Source organism: Cryptomeria japonica, chromosome 7 (genome assembly GCF_030272615.1).
Source record: "Cryptomeria japonica chromosome 7, Sugi_1.0, whole genome shotgun sequence".
Taxonomy (NCBI): Eukaryota; Viridiplantae; Streptophyta; class Pinopsida; order Cupressales; family Cupressaceae; genus Cryptomeria; species Cryptomeria japonica.
Genome location: NC_081411.1, coordinates 623,737,664 through 623,753,095, shown reverse-complemented (window position 1 = coordinate 623,753,095; position 15,432 = coordinate 623,737,664).

Genomic DNA, 15,432 nt, shown 5'->3' with positions numbered 1-15,432 from the left:
CTCCACCTCTTCTCTCTTCTCATCTCTGTTTTTCTCTTTACATTTTACATCACACATATATATGTGGTTGAATGGTTTTCATACCCCTTTGGGTGAAAAGACACCCCCCTTTTAAATAAAAATAATTCCAAATCCCGAAATTGCCTTAGTTTATGTAATTAATTGTCACTTTACAAGTTGTCTAGGCATATTAGAGGTATTTTAAGGCTATTTTATGGGTATATAATGGATAAATGGTATTTAAATGATGTAAATACCCCCTTTGGTGCTTCACAATCCATTTTTTATGACCATTATTATGTTTATGTTATGGTTTCATATTGTGCAACAAATATAAAACATATTACTTGTACCTGTTCAATATATATATATATATATATATATATATATATATATATATATAGAGAGAGAGAGAGAGAGAGAGAGAGAGAGAGAGAGAGAGAGAGAGAGAGAGAATTTTTCTTGCTCCCTGTCTTGGAATTTGGAATTCTAAAAATTGCAAATTTTAGGGTTCCAACACCTGTCATAGGATATAATTCTTGTGTTGGTGCATGAATGAGATTCCCATGGATCTGACATTGTTTGCATTTTCTAGCATATGTCATAGTAGGCCAATAGTAACCCATATGAAGAAGTTTCTTAGCCAGTGTTAAGCCACTTGAGTGTGTGCCACAAATACCTGCATGAACTTCATTAAGAACTTTCTCAAATTCTTCTTGTTCCAGACATCTCAACAAAGTACCATCTAGACCACGCCTATATAGGATATCTGCAATAATAGTATAGCAAGAGGACTGACGGATAAAATTCCTTTTCTGATTATGGGATAGGTCAAGAGGAAGGATATTCTCTTTCAAGTACTGATAAGTTTGACCGTATAAGGATTGATTGGTTCTCGTTATATGGAAAATTCGGTAGATATGTTGGGATTGAATGGTAGGGGTTAAGATATCTTCCACGATAAATTCATAATGATGTTGATTCTCCTTATTTTGCAAGAGAGATGCTATTGTAGCCATTGCATCTGCTACTTTATTCTCATTTCTTGGAATCTAGGTGAATGATATTTCTTTAAAGTGTTCTTTAAACTCCTCTACCAGTTGTTTGTATGGCATGAGTTTATCATCCTTAGTTTGATAATAATAATTTATTTGGTTGATGATAAGTTGTGAATCACCATAGACATGTAATTCTTTGACATTCCATTCAATGGCCATTTTGAGCCCAATAACCAACACTTCATAGTCTGTAGTATTGTTTGTGCATGGAAACCGCAGTCTATATGATTTCAAAATTGTGTGTCCCTGAGATGTGATGAAAAAGATTTAATCCATATTATGTATAAGAACCATCAAAGTACAATTCCCAAAAGTTTGTACTTACTGTCAGAATGTCTACATTAGGAAATTCAATGTGAAATGGCATGTCATTTTGTAAAGGAGCTTCAACCAATTGATCAACAATGACCTGTCCCTTGATAGCTTTTCGGTCAACATACTCTATATCAAATTCACTCAGTATCATAACACATTTGGCTAGTCTTCCTGTCAATGTTGACTTGCTCAACAAATACTTTAGTGGATCTATCTTTGCTATTAGTTTCACATAATGAATCAACATATAATGTTGCAACTTCTGAGTTGCAAATACAACTGCTAGACATGTCTTCTCTATCGAGGAATAATTTAATTCATAGCCAACAAGCGTTCTACTAATATAATACACTGCTCTTTATTTTCCTTCTTCATCATGTTGAGCTAGGAGAGCTCCTAATGATACATTTGTCGCTGAGATATAGAGCAACAATGGTTTCCCTTTGGTTGGTGATACCAGTACTGGAGGATTCATGAGACATTCTTTGATTTGCATAAAAGCTTCTTCACATCTTTGATCCCATTTGAATGGAATGTTCTTATGTAGAAGATGGGTGAATGGACGCCATCTATCTGCTAACTGAGAGACAAATCTCCTGATTGATTGCAGTCTTCCTTGTAAAGATCACAATTGACTTATGTTCCTAGGTGACTCCATTTGCATGATGGCTTTGACCTTTTCAGTATCTACTTCAATTCCACAAGTTGATATAATGTACCCAAGAAGTTTTCCAAAGGTTACTCCAAATGCACATTTCTTTGGATTTAATCTCAACTGATATATTTCCAACCTGTCAAAAATCTTGCTTAAGATATTTAAATGTTCTTGTCTTGTATGAGATTTTGCAAGTATATCATCTACATAATCTTCCATAAATGTATGCATCATGTCATGGAAAATTGTCATCATAGCCCTTTGATAAGTCACTCCTGCATTCTTAAGCCTAAATGGCATAACTTTTCAGTAATATGTTCCCCATGCACAAGTGAAATTTGTCTTTTTCTTGATCTTTAGGTGCAATTCTTATTTGATTATATCCCGAAAAGCCATCCATTAATGAAAACATCTCATGTCTTGCTGATAAGTCCACAATTATATCAATCTTTGGTAACGGGAAATCATCTTTTGGACATGCTTTATTCAAATCTTTGAAATCTATACAGACTCTTATGCTTTTATCTGGCTTTGACACTGGTACAATACTTGAAACCCATTCTAGATAAGCAACAGGTCTTATAAAACCCACATCTAATAGTTTCTTCAGCTCGGTTTTTACAAGAAGAGCAATGTGTGGATGCATCTTTCTTAGCTTTTGCTTAACTGGTTTTGCTTTTAAATCCACATTAAGATGATGCATGATAAGATCTGGATTAAGTCCTAGTATGTCTACATAGGACCAAACAAAAAAAATTTGTCTTTGCTTAAGGAATTACATGTATTCTTTCCTCTCTTCATCTGACAATGAGGTAGCATAATGAAGTATTTTAGGGTCCTTTGATGTACCAATGTTTACTGCTTCTGCTGGTTCTATTAGGATAGCAGATCTCTCCTGAAAATATGCAGGAAGAATGTTAAACTTTCCATCTTCTGGCACCTCAAAGAGGTTTTCACCATTAGATACGTCCTTTATTTTCCCTTTTGATTGATCTAGTGTTGCCATGAAATGGTTTTCAACAGTAGGTCTCTTTCCTTGTTTTATTTCAATTTTGCGACTGGAAAGTTTGGCATTCTCCTGACTACGAGAAAATTTATTTGATTTTGTAATGGAAGATATCTTAGGTGTTATGGGTTCGATAACATTAAGATACATGACTAAGTCACGATCATTGGAAAAGACATCCAATTCAGGGTTTTCTAAATTATCCCAATCAATTAGTTCAGGATGAAGAAGGGGTAAGTCATAATCACTATCATCATTAGGTGCTTCAAAGTTCATGACATAATGATCATAATTTGGCATAGAGTAGGTAATGTCATAGATTGAATGATTTTGAGAATTGTCTCTCCCAAGCGTCTCCCAATTATTTCTAACAAAATCAGTATTAGTATTTTGTGGTTCACACTCAAATGGTTCTTCAACTGACGTTTGTCCCTTAAACGAATGGATTATATCAACACACGCATCTTTAATATTGCAAATTCCTTCTGATTATTTTCAAAGACTTCATTTGCATTTTGGAGTTGGCATACTTGTGTACATGATAAAGAGGATTCTTTTTCTAGATTTTGTCTCCTTTCAAACTCAACTTCTTCTGGACTAATAGTCAATCCTACTTGACTATTTCTTAATTCTTCTATGGTTCTGCCACATCTTGATACATCTTGTTCATCATTTGATAAAAATATTATATTTCCAAATGCTTGATCTATCCCAGTTTGTATTCTTGTGGCATTACTTCTTTGTCTTTGTCATTCCCTTTCCTTTGTTGTTTTGCATACGCCTCTTTTCTCTAAATTCTGAGTTCTTCTCGTCTTCTTTCTAACTCCATCTTTTGTTTTGTATTAAATAAGTCTTCCTCTGTAATAGATGTTTGTTCTTCATTGTTTTCCTTACTTGATGTACTAGATAAGACATATGGACCCCATTCATACTCATTTGAATATGTCTTTGAACCATGGTCTAGAACTACCCCGTTATACCATACAGGGATGTTACATGGTGCAAAAAGTTCCTTGATTTCTGCCATCTCTATTTTTATTGCTTCAAGAATATTTTGTTCAGATTCTGCATTTGCTTGTATTTCTTGAACTTGTTGACAAGATTCTTCTTTTCCTTTAATGGTAATCTCTTCTTCTTGCTTCTCATGTTCTTCTTGTTTCTTTTGTTCATTGGATACTATTTCTGCTGCTTGATGTAGTTTTTCTTGCCAATTTTCTTCTTTAGAGACTGATTTCTTTCTCCACTTTGATTGTTGATAATTATGGTGTTTTTTATTTGACTTTAGATATCCCAGTCCTGTCTTATCTTCTTTAGATTATGAGTGGGGACAAATTGGTTCTAAAATACCTTGATGTCGTTTACCAATTGGTCCTTTTCCTTCATATCCCATTTTTTGCATGATTTCATAACCTTTGCCACATTGTTCTGTGGGAATATTAACTTTTGTTGTTGTTGCTATAATTTTATCTTCATCCTTGTACAACAAACCAAGAATGTCCTTGTCTTCATTTTCTTCTTCAAGAGTTCTAGCTCTAACAAATGTTCCTTTAAACATATCTTTTGATCTTTCTGATATCTTTGATTGAATATCTGTAGGCTTTCCATATGGCTTAGGGGAAAGTGGAAAATTATGCAAAGAATATTTTCCCATTCCTTCATCATTTAATTTGAGCTTTTCCTCAAAGGTTTCCCGTAACTTTTCTTGAATTTCTTTGGTAGGATATACTGATTCTCTGTTATGTGGAACTCTTGTATCTTGTGTTGGCTTCAAATTATTGCAATATTGACTAGAATCTGCAACTATAGTGATCTCTTGTCTTTCATGAGGAAATTTTACACATTGATGATATGTAGAAGGAACTGCTTGCATATTATGAATCCATGGTCTTCCTAGAAGAATGTTGTAAGAGAGGTGCAAATCTAAAATCTGACACAATGTATTCCTTTCCACAGGTCCTATTTTGATTGGTAACACAACAGTTCCTTTAGAAGAACGTTCTACTTCATCATAAGCCTTAATGGTTATTTTCTTCTTCGGGTCCACTGCATTTTCTGAATATCCCAAAGCTTTTATCAAACTTAATGCACAAATATTGAAGTCGGCTCCACCATCTATGAGTACGCGTTTGACACGAGTTTTATTAATGGTGACTTCAAAATGTAAGGGAGCATTGTGAGGATGTTGTAAGGATGCATCATCATTTTCAGAAAATGATAAGCAATGAGGAGCTATAAGGTGTCCTACCATGTTTTGGAGCTGATCTATATCCAAGTCTTTTGAAACTATTGTTTCCACTAAAGCTTTCTCCAAAATTTCCTTATGCATAGGTGAAACTTTAAGAAGTTCCATAATTGATATTTGAGTGGGTATTCTTTGTAATTGCTCTACTAAATTGTATTGTTGTGAAGTGGATGTTCGGTCTTTTGTTATACCTGGAAAGGTAACCTTTGCTTTGCTTCTCGTAATAACATTGATTGGCTCTGAAGATGGATTATCTTTAACAATGATAATATTTACCACATTATCATATGTATAAGTATAATTCACTTTGGTTTTTCCTTTGTCATCTTTTAATTGGGATGGTTTACCTTTGTCATAATTTGGAAGTGGAGTTTTGAAAGCTAGGTGTGATTCATTTGACTTGTGGCTATCCACTGTGATAGTTCCATTATCGATTAGATCTTGGATAAGGTGTTTCAATCTTTGACAATCATTTGTTTGGTGTCCTTTATTCCGATGGTAATTGCAAAAATGATTGTCATTCCACCAATTCGGCTTGACTGGTGGTTCATAACTTCTTGCTTTTAATAAAACAATCAATTTGTTAGCAAGCAAAGTTTTTAAAGCTAATTCCAATGGTTCTCCAATGTTTGTGAATTTCCTCTGAGGATTGGAGAAGAAGGACTTGGTCTTATTATTTTCTTGATTGTTATTTCTTGGGATTTGACTTGATAGATTAAAAATTGGTTGTTGTTGTTTTGTAGAACTACTATCGTCATTTCCTCCATTGCTGACATTCCTATTCTTTGACTAGAACTTGGGTTTGTCATTGTTGTAGGAAATATTGTAAAGTTTTAGCTCTCCTTTCTTTACCATCGCGTTCTCTATTTTCAGACCATTCTCAATCATCTTGGCAAAGGAGGGAGGACATTGCATTCTTAGTCGGTAACTCATTTCAGTGATAAGATTATCAATGAATATGTCCATTTTTTCTTGATCGGGCACATCTCTTGGATACCTATTAAACATGTGTTTCCATCATTGTAAGAAGATCATAAAAGATTCACCATTCTTTTGTTTAACATTGCATAAATCCAACATTGTTATCTCATTCCTTATATTGTATGAGTATTGTGAAATAAATCTATTCACAAGTTCTTCAAAAGATTTGATTCTGAATGGTAATCTTGAAAACTCCATTGATTGTCCATTTAAACTCCTAGGAAAAATATGCATAAGGTAAGTTTCATCGTGGGCAAATTCCATGCTCATAGTACAAAACTCCCTAATGTGATCCCGAGGATCGAATTTTCCATCGTATTTGTCATATTTAGGGATCTCGCAATGTTGTGGAAATGGTACCATATTCAAATTTTTATCGAAAGGATATGGGCATATATCTTCTAATGAGTACTTCTTGGAGCTTGTTCCATTTTGCATATCTTGCATCTGTTGTTGTAGAGTTTGCATTTGTTGGGTGAGGTTTAACAACAAATTATCCATATAATTTCTCTTTGTTTCTTCGTAAGTTCTTTTATCACTACTCTCTTTTCGTGTGTCATCCCTTTCTTTTCTTGTCTCTTCATGACTTTCTTTATTCACATCTTTGTTATTTGAATCATCTGTGTTTTGGGTGTTACTTGCCTCCGCATCTTGTTTCAAGCTTTCTGAGTTAAAGTCTTGTGGTAATTTAGCTCCAAATTTTGCCAACATCAAGAGATATTTCTCTTTTTGTTTTGCCAACAATTTTTCCATTAGCCTATCAAATTTGAAATCTTGCTCAAGGTCTCTAATGGTATTATTGATTGCTTCTTCATCAACTACAATATACCCAAAAGTTTGGAATACAGGATTATCTTCTTCCTCCATTTGTTTTTGTTGTTTTCTAAGTTGTTTGTATTGAGCTCTAGTCCAAACTGACATGTGATTATTTCAAAAAAATTGAAATTTCCAAAGGATAAAGTCAATAGGTGATTATTGGTTTAGGAAGATATGCTTTGTTGATTTTATCACTATTGTTTGTTCACTGTGATTGTCCGTCTCTTTGTTGAAAATCACGTCCTTGCAAAATTTCTCAGTCAAACTTTGTACCGCAATCGCGTAAGTAGTGACGAAAACGGTGTAGGAATGTCCTATGTTTTAAATAAGATCTTGTGATTGATATACAAGAATCTTATTCTTTTTTGAGTAGCTTTATAGCTGGGTTTTCTTTTCTTAAGGTGATACTTAAAATTCATATAAGCATATGACAGTTTACAAGTTTGTTTGATTCCAATGTTGGTACAATTTTGATTTTGATATAACCTAGATTCAAAATAGGAAAGATATATCCAAGATTATGAACATAGGATAAATTGATCAAGCTTCGTGATAGAGTATTTGATTATCCTGATGAGAGACTTGACAATGATGTTGATCTTTTGCACTTAAGATGTTTGAATCAATAGCTTGTTGAATGTTTATGCTTATAGAAACCTTTCGGGAATAGCCCGTTGGATTAGTAACCCAGTTGTTGAGCTAGTTTGAAAATATGTGATGGTTTAGAGACAGATCTACTCAAGAAGTATTTTGATACTGATGTTTTTACACTTTAGTTTGATTTGGTGTTCAAATGTTGGAAAGCCTTTGTCTTACCCTTTTGATCAATTTTTCCGGCAATTGGTTGGATTTTTCCTCACTCGTAAATAATGATTTTCTTCAATTTTTGACCATTTGGAACATGTAACAGACATAGAAGACACAATGTTTAATAAACAAAATGCACAAGCAAGTACAAATCTTATGGCAGGCTGAGGCAATAATTGTTGAATCTCACATGGGGTTTCCCCCGAGGCTACGCTATTCAAAGTAGATATTTAGATGCTCGACCCCACTAGCTCCACCCTCGGCACTCACTTCTCTGAGGCAACCAAGCACTAGTTTCCATGAAAACTCCCCATGGAAAACTTTATATCTCTACTAAGAACTGTATGTGTGTGAGTCATTTCAGAGGTCTGACCTCCTGCGTCAACAACTAGAAGGATTTTGGCAACTAGTACAAGTGGTTTTTAGTAAAGGCTTCCGGTCATGTGGCCATACATGCGACACTTTCAGCTCTATAAATACAGAAGGTTCCTAGCCTATACAGGTTACGCTCCATAGGGTTTATAGGGAAACATAGTGTCGGTATGAACTTATCAGCACATGTTGTTTGGGACTTTCGTCACAAACACGATTTATTTAGAGTGGATTGGAAGGACTCGGTAATAGCTCGTTTCCACTTTAGGTCGTTCCCCTCTCACTGACCCCCTCAAGGTAGCTCGGGAAGGCAGGCCCTCTAAAGGATTTAATTGCTTGAAAGTAAAGAAAGCATAAAAGAGTGGGTTTGGCTTTTTGATCACCCAATTAAAGGGAGAGCATATACCTACCACTTTCAAGACACGAAATATAAGTGTTCTTTTTAACTTTCCATAGTAATGTGATCTATCCTCTATTTGGAGATGTTGCTCCAACACGCATGGTGTTTATTTTAACCTTTTTAAAAGTTTACGTGCAACTATTTTAGAGAAGTTACTCAAAATGCAAGTTGCATGCTGTCAATTTATCCCCTTAGTTAAACTAAATGAGAAAGACATGATATATTACTTTCCAAAATAGAGCTTTTAATTAACTAGGTGAGGAAATGCATAAAATTTGCCTTAAACACAATCCTGCACATGGATGTCAGTAGTTGAAAAATTCAAGTTCTTGGACATTCGGACCTGCAAGAAAATTATGTCAGTTGAAAACAAGAGCACTATTCTAACAAATGCGCTATCTTTCACCTCAAAAGCGCTAATCTTCAAGGCAAAAGCGCTAACCTGCACTATAAAAGCACTGCTTTGTGGACTCAAAAGCGCGACTTCTTTAACAAATGCGCTAATCTAGAGGACAAAAGCGCTAACCTGTGATGCAAATGTGCAAATTTTCAAACAAAAGCGCTAACCTACATGACACATGCGTTAACCTATGATGCAAATGCGCTAACCTGTGATGCAAATGCACTAACCTATTGAACAAAAGTGCTGTCAGAATTCACACATGCATGAATCTGCATTACAAATGCATTAATTTTACTTTTGTGAGATTTTTAAAGGTATATGCGAGGCCCATGAGCCCCACGGTGGGCACCAAAATGTGTCGACTTGAATTTCATCATCAGAATACTACTTGCAACATATTAGTTTCACAAAATAAAAATGGAAATGCTACAGGAAATCCAAACTCAACCAATGAAACTACATGAAATACATATAAAATAAAAGCACTATCATTACCTTCATGATTTAAGTCTCATTATGTCCCAACTCCACTGTTCCTGGTTGCAGATAGTGTGCTCTCAGACAATCACTGATAGCTTCCAAGATGACATATGAAGAATAGACTGATAACTGATAGTTAATTGATACTATGATATGCAATGCTAAATGATTATGCTATTTTCTTCAAGATTAAAACTTACAGATGCATAAGTTTTCACAAATGACTAGCTTTGAAAACTCACTTGAAGACTCACTCTCTCTCAACTAAAACTCTTGATTTTATAGACCTTGAGAGGATAAGATGATGTGGCCTGGATCAACGATCATGATCAGATCTGTAGATTTGGATGGCTGTGAGCAAAGGTGAGGGTTGAGAGAAAGGGGGAAGGAGAAGACAAGTGCCACTTATCTCACCTTGACTGGGTTGCTGATTGAGGGAATCTAGGGATGGTTGGAGAAAATTTAGGCATGAGAGGACAAGTGGACTCAAGTCCTTCCTAAGATGTAGGGATGTTGGAGAGAATATAGAAGGAGGTTATGAAATATGTGTACGTAGACAATATTTCATTAAGTTTGGAGGTTGAAGATAAATGATGAATTAATATTTAAGAAATATTAATTTCCTAAGCCATGTGTTTGATTAGTTGGCAAAGGGAAGATGAAGTGGAGATGAAAGGTGAGTTGGAAAAGGGGGATTAAATAATTTAGAAATTATTTAATATTTGAGACTATAGGATAGAAGAATAATCATTAAATATTAGATATTCAAATGATTGGAGAAAATAAGTAAATATTATATATTTAATTAATTGATCAGGAGAATAATTAAATATTAGATATTTAATTAATTAGAGGAATATGATAGATGGATTAATTAATAAAATATTTCAATTAAAGTAATTAATAGAAAGACATGAAATGAATTAAATAGATTAATCTTTTCAAATTAACTAATTAATAGAAGATAAACATTAAATAAATATAAAATTTAATTTAATTGCTCATAGCCATTTTTATGTGTATATAGGTGGAAATGATGGTTTTTGCAAGAAGGTTGCTGATGATATGCAAAGAGTTTGAGATGCGTATGCTTGGTGAGATGAAATTCTTTTTGGGATTGCAAATTTCTTTGTTGGATAAAGGTATTTTATATCTCAATCTAAGTATGTGAAGGAATTGTTGAAGAAGTTTGGTTTGGATGATGCAAAGCCAGTTGGTATACCTATGGTGACTAGATGTAAGTTGACAAAGAATGATGATTCTCCAAAAGAAAAACAGACTAGATACAGATCTATGATTGGTGGATTGTTGTATTTGGCTCAGACTAGACCTAATATTATGAATGTTGTTTGTCTTGTTGCTAGATTTCAAGCTGATCCTAAGGAATCTCATGTAGTTGCTATGAAAATAATTTTCAGATATTTGAAAGGGACAATTGATTTTGGTTTGTGGTATCCTAGAGATGATGATTTCGCTTTGAGTGCTTTTACAGATGTTGATTGGGTAGGTGATGTAGATGATATAAAGAGTACGAGTGGTGGTGCATTTTTCTTGGGAAAGAAATTGGTTTCATGGATGAGTAAGAAGCAAAATACTATCTCTTTGTCTATTGCAGGAGTCGAATACATTGCTGCTGCTAGCAATTGTACACAGGTGATTTGGATGAAGCAGATGTTGAAGGATATCAGAGTTATTTTTGATGAGCCTACTACTATATACTGTGGTAATTCAAGTGTTATAAATATTTCTAAGAATCCGGTGTTGTATTCAAAGACTAAGCATATATCAATCAAGTTTTATTTCTCGAGAGAGAAGGTGAATGAGAAGGAAGTCAAACTGGAGTATATATCTAGAAAGGAACAAATTGAAGATATCTTCACAAAGCTTTTGCCTAAGGATACTTTTGAGTATCTCAAAGAGAAGCTATGGGTGATTGTCCCTACTAATGAGAACTAAGATGCATGGAGTTGCATCAGTCTGATGGACTTCACAGAGATATCTTATGATCCAGATTGATGAGTGAGGCTTCTACTCAAGGGGAGTAGTCAGTGTGTGGTTTAGATGTTCAAATTTGTGAGCTTGTTCTAAGGGGGAGAGAATAATGATTTGTATGTGCCTTTTTCATTGATGTCAAAGGGGGAGAGAAGCATGTGAAAAACTGCTATATCATGTGCATGATCTCAAGGGGAGATTGTTGAGAGTTATGGATATTTATTGGTTGTTGATTTCTTTCTTTGCATTGATTGTTTTTTACATCCATATGTTGTCATCAATGCCAAAGGGGGGAGATTGTTGGATATTGTTAAAAAGTTTGCTAAAATGATGTGTTGACATTGATGTCAACATATTCTCGTGTTCCAGTGTTGCAGTCAGATTGGATGAGTTGGTTTGGTCAGTGTGTTGTAGATGAGTTGTTGCGGATTAATGGGTTTTGAGATAAGTATCTCTAGTTCATTCAACAGAAGTTTCAGAAGTCCGCATGATTATTTGATCGAGTCATGAGATCCGGTATTGAGGTTGGCTTTTTAGTTGTTCGTGTTATTTGATATTCTAGATTTTGTTCAACATTGCTTTGGAATTGCAATATCTTTGTTTGCAGATTTGGAAGAGTGTTTGGGACGTTCATATGTGTCCTCAATTCAGATGGTTCGTGATTTGAAGGTCCGCAAGTGAATCTTTTAGTTTGACAGTAAGTTTAGTTGGTGTTCTTGAGGCTCAGTATAATGATGATGAAGATTATAGTAAGTGGTGATGTTGTAGTTATTGCTATGGTAATTCATGTCACTTGTGGATGTTTCTAGATCGAGTCCTATTCGTATTGATGGTCCACATTGATCGTTGTGTGCATTATTGATCATTTTTTGATTCGACAATGTTTTTCGTGTTATGCGACATTCATGATAATTGTAGCGTGTTGTAGATGTTTGAGGCATAATCCTTGGAGGTGTTTCATATTCGAGGTGTTGGTTTAGGTCCCGACCATGTTTTAGTTCGCATGTATTGTTATAGCATGTGAGGTTATATTCTTTGTAATTTGTGTTGAGGGTTGAGCCAACCTTGAAATATAGGTTGATGATTTGTATAAATATATGTAATAATCATGTGAGAGATGTATCTGCATGTGCGAACATTGATTTGATCTTTCAGTAGCAAAGGAGAAGCGTGAAAGATGAGTTTGTGTTGTGTACTTAATTGGAACTGTAACCAGGCATGAGGAGATGCCATCTTATCAATTCATGATCCTCCAGATGTAATCCAAATGTTTTTGTAAGGCATCGAGCCTTCCCAAGGGTTGTAGCCCTTCTTGTTTTGTGATTTGAGTTGTGTGCTCTAGGCAGTGTGCCTGAATGCATGTGCATTCCCCATTGTAATATTTCATTTACTCCTAACAGGGTATTATCTCATTGTGGGTAGGTTCCCACCATGGTTTTTACCTTAACCGAGTTTTCCACATCAAAAATCTTGGTGTTTTGTGTGTTGTTAATGTGGTGTTGATTTGTGCTTTCATTGCTAATTATCAAATTTGAATTTAAGGTTGAGTTGAGTAGAGGTTGTGAGCAAACTGATTCACCCCACACCCCCACACCCCCCCCCCCCCCCCCCCCCTAGTTTGGTGCATTGTTGGCAATAGATTCATATGCTAATAGATCACACAAATCGAATATCACTTACTTATATAATCTTAATTTTTTATATTTAAATACAAATGAAGAAAATATTAAGCATTTTATAGTTTTCTCTCATATATAAAACTATTATTTATGTCCCTAAGATTATTTATTTTAAAATTGCATTTAATGTGAAAATATATATCCTGGAAAGCTACCTAGTCATTTGTAAAAACCCTTTTTCAAAATTTGCGACATAACTATATATGTTTATATGAATATTCAAGTTGTTTGTATGATTAAACTTTTTAACGTGACAAACACAAGGCCCCGTGGGGGTTTGAACCTTGGTGGTTACAACAACACCACCACTTAACCAACAAACCATGGGAAGAATTCCAAATCAAATAAAGGTCTTCAACATCATGATGCATTATAAATAGTATGAAATCAATTTTTTGTAAAGGTTTTAAAATATATTTTTGTAATTGATTGGTATTTGAGAGTGCAAATTAAGGTTTTATGAATAATTTAGCTAAGAGTTAAAGATTAAGGTATATTTAATACATGTTTAAATTGTTTAGATCATGACCTTCTCTTATCTTCAATAAAGTACATTTTTAAAAATAAAATAAAACAAAATATCATCTTCGTTATTAGACACTATTGAAGTCATTTAATATAATAATTTAATTTAAAATATTAGATTACAGTTGAATATACTAATCATAAAATAATATAAATATAATATTAAAATAATATCCATTAATCAATATATATCCCAAAGTGGGGTCCCCTTGAGGGGTATCCATTTTGCCCAAATTTGTTTGGGGCATTATCCTAGCCTCATCCCCTATGGTGTTGGGGCCTTGCACTCAACAAGACTTGATCCCTCATGAAGCAAGGTGTTGTTGACATGTTTATTATAATTTAAATAAATATATACACTAATTATAATTTTTTTGGTCAGTAATAGTATATTTTATTAATATTCAAAGCATATTACAAAGTAGAAATATCATCCATCCACCCTCCATAGAACTGTATCAAGAAAACTCAAAAAAGAGATGTTCAAAATCAGGTAAAACATTAATCGAACCCTACCTCCTCCTGCCAGATTCAACCCCAGACACCTATTACTACAAAGACATTGAAGACAACCATAGAGACAAAAAACACATATTGCCATAGCCTTTATTCAAACCCTACCCTCATCAACCAGAGATCCACCCAATTCATCCATACATACATTATAACAATTTTAAGCATAAAGTCCACACAAAAATACTAAAAACATTGAACAAGAAACATTTCCATTGTTTGTATCAGTTCTTTCTCATTGCTTTCAAGGGTCCATTGACCCAATAGTCTTTTAGCTCGAATCTCACGCTAGACTCCTCCTTGGTCTCAAGCTTTCTCTTGCCTCTGGGTCGTTCTTCTCCTTTGCACATAGGAACTGCATCAATGAATCCCAACCAATGAGAGCTTCTACCCGACGCTCATCTTTGTTTATCCCTTTTGCTCATCGTATGAAAGGCATCAATTGTTGGAGAGTATCATCCGAGCCCTTGTTTTCCTTCGTCGACATGAAACCCACCCCCGTAATAGCCCTCTCCAACACATATTGAAGTCCATACAAACAATCTTTTGCCACATACCCTTCAAAACCCATTCCACATCTTCCTTCCACCCAACCTCTAATCCCCATCCCGCCACTATTGAGACAATATCAATATTCGTCCGATACTTGTGCTCTATCTCCATGAAACCTTCACCAAGAAGTACTTCCATAATCTGTATGAAGATGTCATCGTTGAATTTAAAGAGGTTCTTTATTCCTTTCTCACTTATTTTACCCATAAACACCAACCACTATCAAGGTGTTATCAAGGAAAAGGTGGCCTCCATCTTGACTTGCATTCACCACCCGTCCTCAAATGTGGGCTCCAAAGCACCATCAGTAGGTTTTATTCCCAAATCAACCCCTGTCACATCAACTCATTACCACTTCTTTCCATTAATAACTTTCTGAAATGGCGACGTACCACCTCATCTCACAAATTGAGCTCCAAATTACAAAGATCTTCCACCGTACACTCCGTCCCATCATCAAATTACACAACCCATTTAGACAACCCATCTGCCACCTCATTTTCCAATCTCCTCACATGCCCAATTTCAAAATCTTCATAGGATTCTAAAATTTTCTTGGCAACGGATATGAATTCGTTCAACTTCCATGCATCTATTTCACCTTTATTCAATGCATTTATAATAATCGACGAATCT